Below are 13,986 nucleotides of genomic sequence, written 5' to 3'. Positions count from 1 at the left end.
TATTTCCATTATTTTATGCAATGTAGGTCTACATATAATAGTAATGCTGCAGCTGATTTAATAAGTTTATGTAAATAAATCGAAAAAAACGTCGGTTTCTTAATAGTACAATCTGAATAAAATATAAAAAAGAAGATGTGGTATGATTGCCATATATTTTTTTACAGTATTTTTTAAATGCATTAGTGTTATATATATAACATTAAATTTTCTAATCATACAAAATATTTTACCTTTGGTATTTAAATGCATTAGTATTATATTTATAGCATTAAATTTTATAATCATACAAAATACGCATATAGAGGAGAATAACAATTAATTCATAATCTTGCTGTACTATACAACGAATTTTATATTTCAAAAGTTAACTTGAAAATGAACTTCAACAACATTGTGAATATATTGGTTTCTCAAATGTCTATTACATTGTAAAAGAAAATGGTCTTCATCTTCAAATGATGATATAAAGATGAATTGTAAAAAAAGGCATTGACATCAGTAATAAAAGTATTTTTCATAGTACACAGTTATGATTATTCTCTTTTTGAAAAATAAAAAAAAACGGTATGTTATTTCATAAAATAGTATTTACCTCTTGAAGTCTTTCTATTACACGTTTGTAATCGGGTTTTGAAGAACCCCACGGACGCCACATTTTTTATTCTCAGATATCTTTCAAGGTATAATAATAGATGTAAACTCTTCTGTTGTAAATAAGAAATGAAATCTCAGAAGCATTTTTTTTTCTCAATTTGTATCTCAAAATTGGCTTCTTTAAAAAAAAACAAAAGAGGTTTATTTAACAATTTCCTTTAAAACAAAATAAAACAAAGGCAAAGTAAACACAAAATTCAATTTTTAATTTTTCTTTCATCATTTGAAATTATACCACGCCAGAGACACCGTTAGGTTTATTCAAAAACTACCATTAACTAATCAATTAGTAACGATCAAAAGACAATTGTTTATTCGATAAGGTTGATTGGAAATGATGATTGGGAACTTGCAATAAGCCGTTGGTCACGTGTCGAATGGCACGCGCTGATTAAAGATCATTGAAAAGTCATTTAACTTCAAAATTACAAAAGCTATTAATACCAAATTTTAAAATTATGAGTTATATACTTATATCTTCTTATATCCATGTTCTTTGTGGTCCTAACGCATTGTTTTAGTGTCCTTAGTGCAAAAACTTTCTCCTTAGTGCACTAAGAAGTCCTTTGCGGTATTTCTACGCACCGCCTCCTTAGTGCACTAAGAACAAAATTGTACACTAATGACCTGATGGAAAGATACTATCACAACGGATATGGCATCTAGAAAAAGTCTTTGTAAAAAATCATAAAATCAAATTGTATAATTATGTCGTTTTTAATTAGAAAGTTATCTAATATTTTCTCGACACGTGCTTCAATCGGTTGATTGCCACCTTTAGTGTAATCAGTAGAAATTCATGTTCGCTCAACCCTGTCCCGTTTATAATCCGCTTGTATATACCGATTTTAACATGTATATGGTATTTCAAATTGTTCCCTTGGTATTTTTTCGTTTGTTTGTTTCTGCCGTGTTTATTCTGTCTGGTAAATTTTTTACTTCTAAGGTAATAGCGTTTTCTCAAATATTTTCAGTTTTTGGAAATGTTTATCCTTTTTTTTTTTATTTTAAAAATACAAATAATTGTAAACACTTCACGGAAAGGTGAGGTTTAATACTTGGTTGCTTAACGTCCAGTGGCCTATACTTCACTTTTTTTTCTGATGTCAGAAACCATGCTTCACCGCAAGGTTTTTAACAGGATAGAACACAGGCAAATGCAAAAAGATTCTAATGACTATCTTTGCTGCCTAGGTCTCTATATAATGATTTATGTTTTATGGGATACTAAACTCCTGTTCTACAAAAACAAATATATTCAGTTTAAGTGAGGTTTTAGTCTGATCTAAGTTCTGATGTGATTTACTGAGAATGTTTCACTTATTTATAAGAGGCAGTACCAAACATGTTTATCTTTAACATGTGGTCAGGTTAAATACATATAGGGTTAAACACTTTCCTCGACATGTTTAGGAGAGGAACATATTTAGGGTACGAACTTGTTTACAAATGCATTACAAGTATAGATATGTGTAATTTGATGTTCAGGCCCCGGCTAAACACATTTTTAGACTGTAAATATGACTTATTTATTTCTTACAGCTACTTCAATTTCAACGTTTGTGGATAGGTGTTTCATTGACAGCCATACCACATCTCCTTTTGCTTATTTTTGTTGTATATATTTTTTTTTCATTTTCCTTGTCTTTTAAAAAATATTCCATTATAAATTTTATTTGATGCCGAAAATAAGAATACGAAGAGTTATTTGTTAAATGCTATAACTAAGCGAAGTAAAACAACCATTAATAATTGTGTATAAGAGCATCATACATATTTATAAAAAAAAATCAAATACAAGCAGACTTCCAAATCTTAAAATCTTATATTTCCACAGTTGTCCAGTTCTTTAGCGTCTCTTAATAATGACAGAACGGGCTTTAGAGTCATATGATTAAGTTAACTAAATTATTTAGTTCTCCCATGCACATTGTGAATTATATTTCTTACATCACTGCTTATTACATTATACAATAAAATGGTATTCATCTTCAATTGTTGAATAAAGATGAATTGTTAAAAAAAAAGCATTGACATCAGTTTTAAAGTTATCGTCCATAGAAGACAGTTATGATTTATATTCTCTTTTAAAAACGTAATATAGTATTTACCCCTTGGAGTTTTTCTATATTACTTCTGTAATCGAATTTGAAGAACCCCACGGACGCCACATACTCTCATATGTCTCTCAAGGTATAATGATAGTCTGTGAACTCTAGTATTGTAAATAAGGAAATGAAATCGCAAAAGCTTTGTTTCTCACTTTGTATCTCAAAATTGGCTTCTTTAAATAAACAAAGAAGCTTACATAGCAATTTCCTTAGAAACAAAATAAAACAAAGGCAAAGTAAACACAAAAATTTTGAATTGTGGTTCCATTTTGCAGGCTTTACCTGAATCGTTTATTCCTTCTATAGTTCCTGAGTGGAATAAACCTGATACAAAACATTGCAGTGTCAACTCTATATCTAAATTTGAGAAAGAATTGAAAACAAAAACCAATATCTTTTGGTAGGAAATTAAATATTAATTTTTAACGCAATTGCGATGCTCCGCTTTATTCTAAAACTATGAAATTTTTCCAGCTTATATTACAAATGACCTGTTTTGCAAATGTGTGTCAGATATTGTGGATCGGTACGTTTAATAACAACACAGGACTTCCTGTACGAATAGGGACATAAAAAGTATACCCAAGGCAAGTTATAAATATAGGAAGATGTGGTGTGAGTGTGAGATATAGGAAGATGTGGTATAGATATGCATTCGGCACTTTATTTATTTCAAAAAATATTCGTGTATTGAAAAATTTGTGTAAATTAATTAGAAATATCAATATAGACGTATGTTCTCCAGGTTGATCCCCAATCTCTCATTCTTGTTGCTCGTTTTGTGCAAACTTGTCATGCGCAAAATCTGTATGTTATTATATGTAAAAATATCGTTCCTTGTACCATTAAACTTGGTTTCATAAGAAATAAAGAATCTTGATAGAAAATTTAATTTTTGATCTTATACTTTTTGTTTTGATAAAATCAATTCAATATTTGAGAAGCTATTTACAAAAAACGTTAAATACACTTTTCGTTTTGTTTCAACTTTATAATGAAACTCGTCCTCAATTTCACCTAATTTTACATAAAGTATATATAATAAATAAAATGTTCTCTTTAACTATTTTGCCATCTACCAATTTCAATAGACATTTTTTTAATTGTGTTCAAAGTTCTAAATCTACAAAAGAATAACTATTTTTGTAACATTGAATACCACAGAAAGCTTCGCAAGTTAAACTGTTTTTTGGCATAATTGTTTTTATTCCCCCTTTTCTGAAACTCCTGATAGAATAGAACATCACAAAACAGCTTACACATGCACATTTGTTTAAAAAAATATTTTTCGCCATTAAAACTCATTCTTGTCCCGTATGACATTTCCTGAACGAGTGAAAATCTGAAATAATTATTTTATTAAGCTTATATCTTTATTGCGGTAGCCTATTATTGAAAAAGGGTATAATTTTAAATTTCATGAAGTAAGATTCATACCACCAGAGACATTCAATATACTAGTAAACAAAAGAAACGACACAAGGCAATACATTAATCATATAAAATAAAATTAGATACAAAAGCTTTGCTCATTGTGGGAAGCCGTAAGGTGAACTACATGTATAGTTGTTAATTTCTATGTCATTCGTCTCTTTGGCAATCATACCACATCTTCTTTTTTTTTATATAAATTTGCGTTCATCAGCTTCATGTGGAGCTTGGTGGAAAGCAATAGTTTGAAGTTGTCTCATTCACAATCGAACCACATCTACTTTTTATACTGTCCAAAACCGGGAATGATAGCTGCAAAAGGCAGCGATTAAAAAACAACAGCATAAAGCATCGTAGTGGCCATCTTAGTCTGTTAACTAATTTTCACGTTGGTAGGAATAGGGGGGGGGGGCTTTACTTTTTCAGCAAGTTTAAGTCGAAAGTCGAGCTGATGAAGTCAAGAGTGGACAATATTTCTGTGCTCAAGTCTACCCTTTGGGTTCGAAAAAAGGGATTAAGAGTAAATATTGATGAGACAACAACCCAACAGCACAGACAATCAAGATATTGAAAGTTTTTTTTACAGTCTTTTGGTTTTTGTTTTTTTTTTATTATAGAGAGATCCCTATACACCTTATCAAGCCAAACAAAAACGTTCCATGTATAAATAAAGTAAGGAGCTAATTTCATATTACCTGCCATTAAAAATATCACAAAAGGCACATACATATTTTGTGAAAAGTTTAACCATACCATTTTTATAATATCAATTCGTGGAAATCAAACCAAGTACATGAAATAAAAATCAGTACAAGGAAAATACTTCTCTATTTATTAACGATTTAGTAGATATATAATGAACGTTGAATATGCCTTATATCCAGACCTGTCCAGAGACAAATTCAAGTTCCAAATGTTATACTGAATATGAACCCTGTTCTAGACTGATAGTGTCGAGAAAGATTTTAACGTGCTAGTTCACAAGGTAACACTCCGCATTTGGACATCATTTAGCCACTCGAGCATACCAGTCTTTTTTTTTTACAGATATATCATGTAATGGAGGAGAGGTGTAATTAAATTATTAATTCCACTAAAGTCTTGCTTAGCGGAGGAACAGCAATTTTAAATGTTGACGTATTTGGATTGACCAGTCCGAGATTTGAACCCACGATTTCCCGCACTAAGTGCAAAAACATAACCAAGAGAAATCTGAAATATAGTATCATACCAAAAAAACTAAAGTGCTATAAATAATACAATCTAAAAGAACTCTCCCTTTTATTTAAGCCATCAAAATGCATTTAACCAGTTGATATTATTAAAAACTGTACTTGAAAAACGATGGTCGATTTAAGCATAGATTTCATGCACGGAAGACTTCTGCACATTTGGTACTCTTGCACAATTAATTGAGGCAGCTCTGTTTTTTATTCAATATATCCTCATTTTGCATTACCATTCCAAGTTCCATGTCCATTCTCTCAGTCGACCTTTTATATTTGCTATGAAAAGCCTACCTATTGTGTTCTCGTTATGAACATACATGTAATATTTGCCACAGGACGTAAAACAAACAACATTTATTAAACAGACTCATTAATAATTAATATCATGAAAACCATATACGAAGGCAAGATTTGACAATCCTATAAAGTAATATTTCCATGTATCCGTTTCGATAATTATTGAAACTATAACGACCCTTTTCAGGGTTGCGTTCAATATCGTAGCAGCTACGTAGTGCGACGTAAATTTATGACTATTGAACGAGAAGCTAGCTTAGCTGCTATTAATATCTATGTAGCAGCTAGGCTAGCCACCCGTTCAAAAGTCATAAATCTACATAGCCCTATATAGCCGATAAGATATTGAACACAACCCAAGGTCGTGTTCAATATCGTAGCGGTTACGTAGATGGGTCGAGTTCAATATCGTAGCAGCTACGAAGTGCTACGTAGATTTCGACTATTGAATGTGTAGCTATAGACTAGTTGTTACATAAATATTGATAGCAGATACGTAGCCGCTACGTAGCTGCTACGATATTGAACCCAACCCTGGGACGCGTTCAATATCGTAGCAGCTACGTAATGCTACGTAGATATTGACTATTGAACGTGTAGCTATAGACTAGTTGTTACTTAGATTTTGATAGCAGCTACATAGTCGCTACGTAGCTGTTACGATATTGAACTGATCCCTGGTATCAATATCTATGTAGCAGCTAGGCTAAATACAAAGGTTGAGTTCAATATCGTAGTAGCTACGTAGTGATCAATATCTATGTAGCAACAATTGTTAACGTTTGTAAGATACCAACAAAACTGACGAATCCATCTTAGATGACAAAACGTATCAAAATTTAATCCTATGGGAGAAAAAATAATCCTATAGGACAAAGTTAATCCTAAGGGAAAACAAAATATCTTACAGGACAAAATTTATCCTAAGGGAGAGAAAAAAATCCGGTAGGAGGAAAAAATATCCCATGGGAGAAAAAACATCCCACAGGACAAAATAAATCCCTTAGGAGAAAAAAATATCCTAAGGGACATTAGTTTCTGTCAAAAAGTCTTTCATGATAATCCTATAGGATAAAAAAAATCCTATCGGATTTAACACTTTTTTTGAAAATCCTATAGGATTTTAAATCCCATAGGATATTAATTTAATCCCATAGGAGATAAATTTTCCTATAGGATAAATAAATCCGATAGGATTTATATATCCCATAGGATATTTAAAATATCCTACGGGATTATGACTTTATCCTATAGGATTTCTCAAAATCCTGTAGGATTTTTAAAAATCCTATGGGAGAAAAAAATATCCTACAGGATTTTGTCACTGTTTTCGCTCCAGTTGCCGAACCGGGCGAGCCATATCAAATTTATTTTTGTATTGTGTTATTTATCCCCAGAGGTACATTATTGTTAAATTTGATGATTCTACGACAAAAAAAAAGTGTGGTTCCAATTTGCACTTATGAGAAGTGCAAATTAATCCAAGAACATGTTCTGTGGAGAGTGACATTTTTCACTATCTTTCGGGGTTGGGCACTTGACGGGAAAACGAATCACACTTGCCACCCCGAAAATCGCACCACATGTGTCCAAGTGTCTCAGCTTCAAAACGAGCTATCATACATATCCAAGTTTACGATATGGCCTGAGCAACAGAAGAAAACGTTAACATTATGGCCTATGGAGAATCTAATGCGCATATTGACCCATCTTGTGACCTTTAATTTCAAAGGTGATGGAGTGTTTCATGGCTCAGTGACTACAATATTAGGATGAAAGCTGCTGAAATCAAGGTCAGTTACACTCTTTTAGTGCTAATTAATCAAAACAATACAAAATGGCTTCTCAAACTTTTGATTTTTATCAAAAATATACCAATATTCTGTTGTTAAATTGCATTGATGCAGAAAATGGGTCGTGTAAAATCTGGACAGGGGCCATTCAGAGGAAAAGAAATTATATGTTAGGGATGCTAAATGTGGCTTATCCAAATGGAAAAAGGACAAAAATGAATGTTGCACGCTTGTCAAAAATGTTGCAGCTAAAAACAATTGATATTGATAGAAATTTAGATGCCTCCCATCTCTGTCATAATGCCTTGTGTGTTAATGCTGACCATATAATTTTTGAGCCCCATGATTTAAATAACCACCGTAAGGTCTGTGTAGCTTCACAAAAATGCACCACTCATGAACTGCATGGCACAACATATCCTAACTGTATGCTGCATCTTAAACTGTGGTTTGTTATATTTTTAATTCTAAAATTTAAGTCTCCCCGAGGTGACAACTGCACATTTCATTATGCACGAATCATTTACTCAAATACAAGTTTCTTACACTGCTCAAAAAAATGAAAATGGGATAAAAGCCCTCCCTCTTACCCTCCAAGACACTGAAACAAACATGCATGTTTATTAACCTGAGGTAAAACATTTACGGCTGGTTTCACGAGTGTTTACATTTTACTTTACATAGAAGGGGGAGTAACTCTTGTTGTTTACAAATGTATTTTTACCTGTGTCAGGAAATTGGGACAATCAAACCACATGAACCAACTGAAGTAAGCACGAGTGAAAAGAAATCCTCAATATAAAAACCAAACAAATCAAACAAAAACTACAAAATTATAAAATTAGGATATCAAAAAGTAAAAGAAAAAGCCTACAGAACTAAAATAGTTGCAAAACAGAATGGAAGTAAATATGGACATGATTTTATTTTATTTTATTTTATTTTATTTCCTTGTATGTTCAGTTTCAACTAATGTGTGCAGTATAGGAAACACAAATTTTTATGCAATATATACATGTGTCTAAATTTGCATGTATGATGCTGTGTGTGGTATGTTTCAATGTCTTGGACCTTTATCCCATTTTCAAAACAGTTAAAATGAAACAAACTCTTTATTATAGAAATAGAAATAACTCAACTCAAAACAACATGCACATGCATATTACTGAAAAAGATTTTGATTTATCATCACAATAATTTATATAACATTTATTAGTCCCTGTAATCATAAACTAGAGGCTCTAAAGAGCCTGTGTCGCTCACCTTGGTCTATGTGCATATTTAACAAAGGACACAAATGGATTCATGACAAAATTGTATTTTGGTGATGGTGATGTGTTTGAAGTTCTTACTTTACTGAACATTCTTGCTTCTTACAATTATATCTATAATGAACTTTGCCCATTAGTAACAGAGAAAAATATTTGGTAAAAATTTACATAAATTTACCAAATTAATGAAAATTGTTAAAAATTGACTATAAAGGGCAATAACTCCTTAAGGGGTCAATTGACCATTTAGGTCATGTGGACTTATTTGTAGATCTTACTTTGATGAACATTATTGCTGTTTACAGTTTATCGCTATCTATAATAGTATTCAAGATAATAACCAAAAACAGCAAAATTTCTTTAAAAATTACCAATTGGAGGGCAGCAACCCAACAACAGGTTGTCCAATTCATTTGAATATTTCAGGGCAGATATATATTGACTTGATTAACAATTAAACTCCTTGTCAGATTTCCTCTAAATGATTTGGTTTCAGAGTTGTAAGCAAAAAACTACATTTTACCCCTGTTCTATTTTTAGCCGTGGTGGCCATCTTGGTTGGATGGCCAGGTCATCGGACACATTTTTCAAACAAGGTACCTCAAAGATGATTGTGGCCAAGTTTGAATTAATTTGGCCCAGTAGTTTCAGAGGAGAAGATTTTTGTAAAAGATAACTAAGATTTACGAAAAATGGTTAAAAATTGACTATAAAGGGCAATAACTCCCAAAGGGGTCAACTGACCATTTCCGTCATGTTGACTTATTTGTAAATCTTACTTTGCTGAACATTATTGCTGTTTACAGTTTATCTCTATCTATAATAATATTCAAGATAATAACCAAAAACGGCAAAATTTCCTCAAAATTACCAATTCAGGGGCAGCAACCCAACAACAGGTTGACCGATTCATCTGAAAATTTCAGGGCAGATAGATCTTGACCTGATAAACATTTTTACCCCACATCAGATTTGCTCTAAATGCTTTGGTTTTTGAGTTATAAGCCAAAAACTGCATTTTACCCCTATGTTCTATTTTTAGCCGTGGCGGCCATCTTGGTTGGTTGACCGGGTCACGCCACACATTTTTTAAACTAGATACCCCAAAGATGATTGTGGCCAAGTTTGGATTAATTTGGCCCAGTAGTTTCAGAGGAGAAGATTTTTGTAAAAGATTACTTAGATTTATGAAAAATGGTTAAAAATTGACTATAAAGGGCAATAACTCCTAAAGGGGTCAACTGACCATTTCGGTCATGTTGACTTACTTGTAAATCTAACTTTGCCAAACATTATTGCTGTTTACAGCTTATCTCTATCTATAATAATATTCAAGATAATAACCAAAAACAGCAAAATTTCCTCAAAATGACCAATTCAGGGGCAGCAACCTAACAACGGGTTGACCGATTCATCTGAAAATTTCAGGGCAGATAGATCTTGACCTGATAAACATATTTACCCCATGTCAGATTTGCTCTAAATGCTTTGGTTTTTGAGTTATAAGCCAAAAACTGCATTTTACCCCTATGTTCTATTTTTAGCCGTGGCGGCCATCTTGGTTGGTTGACCGGGTCACGCCACACATTTTTTAAACTAGATACCCCAATGATGATTTTGGTCAAGTTTGGTTAAATTTGGCCCAGTAGTTTCAGAGGAGAAGATTTTTGTAAAAGTTAACGACGACGGACGACGGACGACGGACGACGACGGACGACGGACGACGACGACGGACGCCGGACGCAAAGTGATGGGAATAGCTCACTTGGCCCTTCGGGCCAGGTGAGCTAAAAATAAATAAATAGCTAAATAAATTAATACATTTGTACATGTACTATTTCCTGAAATAGCTGAAAGAGAAATGGGAATTGTGACCTTGTTAATCTGGCCAAAAACTACAACCAGGCTGCGGAACAAACTCTTTGCAGTTAGTTAACTGACTAAGCTTTGGTTCCAACTGATGTTTTTTGTACCCGTCATTTCGGTTACTTTTGTGAAGCAGAAAATTAATCGCCTGCCTTTTACGAGCCTGTAACCTTCGATATTTTACTTTTGAACTTTTTTGATATGCACTATCATACATTTCAAGTTTACGTATTTTTTTCAGAGCTACTGCAGCACGAGACTTTTTACCCATTGTGCAGCCAACAGCTTTTAGAGTTTTAACCAAGACAACATCTCTATTATTATTTACTTTCAAGACTGCTGCAGAAGCACGACCTATGGCATTGCGGGAGAAATTCTTATTTTTTGGTAGGTATGTGGAAATAGTCCTATTTACAGACTCACACTTGTTAGTGTTACTGAAAAATTTCATTTGATCTAACGCACTCTGCGAGAGTTTCATCTCTAGCAATGATTCTATCAATAATTTGTCTCTGTCAGTTGGTATCAGAGACCCATTTTGTAAGCCATGGCTATTTAGGTTTATTGATTTATACCACCAGCTTGTTTTTTTACCACCATTACAAAGTGTTATGCTCCATCTACACGTATCACCGCAATTACCACTGTAGCAATTTACCACAGACCGAACAATACCAGGCAAGCATTTTGAAATTTGTTGTCGGTCACCATTGTACTTCATAAATAATGATTTCATTATACCATGCGACCTTAGTTTTATATCATTTGCAAAAGCTGTTTTTATATCATTTTTCTGAGCTTTTGTTACACCAGGGAACATACCAACACTAAAATTTGCTCGAATTCCTTCACGGAACTGACTTTGACCCCTATGAATTGTATCGGCAAGTCTGTTAACCGACCATAAGGGACCAAATACCTCTTGCATGGCCTCTTGTAAACCTTTTACACTTTTTGCATCACCATCAGTAGTGCAATAATCTACAAGTAACTCATTTGTGGCAATTTTTTTACCTATTTCATACCCTAGATCCTTTTCACTCAAAGGATCATACCTATTGGTATTTGCTGTACAATGCTCATGGTTAGGACATTCAACATCATAACCTTTACCCCGTAACCATGCACCGACCCAGCATAGTTTGTTTATTAAGTGAAGTCCTATAACATCATGACTGTCAGTTTCATTCTCACAGGCAATGCCAATTGCTTGTGAGGCATTTTGACCCATTTTATGTCTACTTTTAATATAAACACTCTGGTAAGTACCATCCATTTGTAATTTTATTGGACTATTTTTATTTAACCCTAAGGTTTCATTTCTCCTTTTAAAATTCTCAACCACCTTTTTAGTTTCCTCATTAGCAAGTTTAACAACCTTGTCACATACATTATTGGTTATTCTTTGCATTGTTGTTCTTGCCATAGGAGGAATACACGAACTGGTCAAAAGTACTCGCGCGCTATCATTACCTATGTTAGAGTTTATTACACCAGTTTGAAACCCATAGTTTATGCTGGCACTCTTGCGGCCAGGACGCCCAGTCTCAATTTCTCTAAACAGTTTATATTTTTCTGATATAAACTTACACTTTGTACATTTTAATTCCCAAATCCAACCGAGACCCCACTGAGTCTCTTGCACAAGTTCAAAATGTGGAACATTACAATGTGGACTTTCATTTATATGACAAATTATTAGATTATTCATCATTAAAATATTTAAATCTCTATCCACTGTTCTATTTTCTGTATTTGTATCCCCTAAATATTCATCCAAATAGTCATCAGACACTTTATGTGGACGAAGGAGTTTCACGGTAGTAGCACACTTTTCAGTCTGAGGTGCTACATATGACTTCTTATCATAACTTTCTTTAGAATACAATTTAAAATCCTTTTCAGTAAGGCGGGGTAACCAGAGGGATTCAGTGGTTTTTTTTGGCAATACATTTGTAGTTGAATTAGTAAATTCACTTTTAGATGATGCAGATGATACTTGCATAGATGAATTTTTTAAAACCTGTGTAGATGGAGCTGTAGATGGAGCAACACCATTGCAATCTTGATTTGTTGCTAGGGAATCATAACGTGATAAAAATGCTTGGTTACCAACCTTAAATTTGTTTCGTTTCTTTTTGCCTTTCATTTTTCAAAATTACTACACTCTGTAAGTTGTGTACAACTCTAAATTATGATGTCATAATGCAATGACGTCACAAAAACCATGACGTCACAATGTACTCTTCACCAAAAAAATAACCCATTTTTCCCACTTTCATGACACATACAAAGAAAACCTCTAAAATTCTTATTACTTGATGGATTTTAAAAACAAGACTAGTTTTGGAAAGGTCTATGACTAATCTTTACAGTAATGCAAAGATATAAGAGCTTTTTATTCAATAAAAAAAAATATAATAGAAAACAAGACTCTCAGGGTGGAAAAATTTCTTAAATCTGATAGTTTTTAAGTGAAAAACACTATATTTTCATGATTTATCAACAAAAAAAGATGATTTGTAGAAAGTCTGTAAGGTAAAAGAGGCTTATGAATTGCAGTTATACCAAAAAAAGTTAAAACAAATGTTTAAAATGAAAATTTATAGCATATGCTTATTGTGTTTTTTTCTTTCTTAAAAATGATATTAAACAGTTATAAACATTGCTACCTAAAAGTATTAAAATGACCTTATTTTATTTCAGATATGGCTAAAACTTCACAGAATTGTTCAGAAATGTGTACTGAAGGGATACAAACTGCAAAATAAGTGGAATCTGACATAAGCTGATCTAATATGGGACAAGACCCCTAAAGGACCTTGAGATGAGGAACACAGATTTTTGACTCTCATTAAAAAATTAGTCCACCATGCATATGTGGGAGCTGTGATTTTAAAAATTGACATAAATGAACTAGGACTGGTGTTTTATAGAGCTGATGTGATGTGAAAAAAAGTATACAAAAATAAACCTGATCAAAAAATTACAAAGGACATATTTTTTAATGATTTTTATGGTCAGAATTTTGGGATTATTTCCTGTGGAGAGTGACATTTTTCACTATCTTTCGGGGTTGGGCACTTGACGGGAAAACGAATCACACTTGCCACCCCGAAAATCGCACCACATGTGTCCAAGTGTCTCAGCTTCAAAACGAGCTATCATACATATCCAAGTTTACGATATGGCCTGAGCAACAGAAGAAAACGTTAACATTATGGCCTATGGAGAATCTAATGCGCATATTGACCCAGATGATTTATCCTGTAACAATAATGATACTTTGACCTATAGACATAGTGTCAGAGTCAATCTACCACAGTCAGAT

At 33.0% G+C, this 13,986-nt stretch overlaps 1 long non-coding RNA gene across 1 annotated transcript; it reads left to right on the top strand.

The window, feature by feature from the left end:
* Positions 1–7,225: 7,225 nt before the first annotated feature.
* On the top strand, positions 7,226–13,764 carry LOC139499953 (uncharacterized). The gene is made up of 3 exons (XR_011658276.1): positions 7,226–7,518; positions 10,897–11,042; positions 13,362–13,764. It is a non-coding gene; the product is annotated as an uncharacterized lncRNA (long non-coding RNA).
* Positions 13,765–13,986: the final 222 nt, after the last annotated feature.

Source organism: Mytilus edulis, chromosome 13, assembly GCF_963676685.1.
Source record: "Mytilus edulis chromosome 13, xbMytEdul2.2, whole genome shotgun sequence".
Lineage (NCBI taxonomy): Eukaryota > Metazoa > Mollusca > Bivalvia > Mytilida > Mytilidae > Mytilus > Mytilus edulis.
This window is presented reverse-complemented; position numbering and strand designations above follow the sequence as displayed.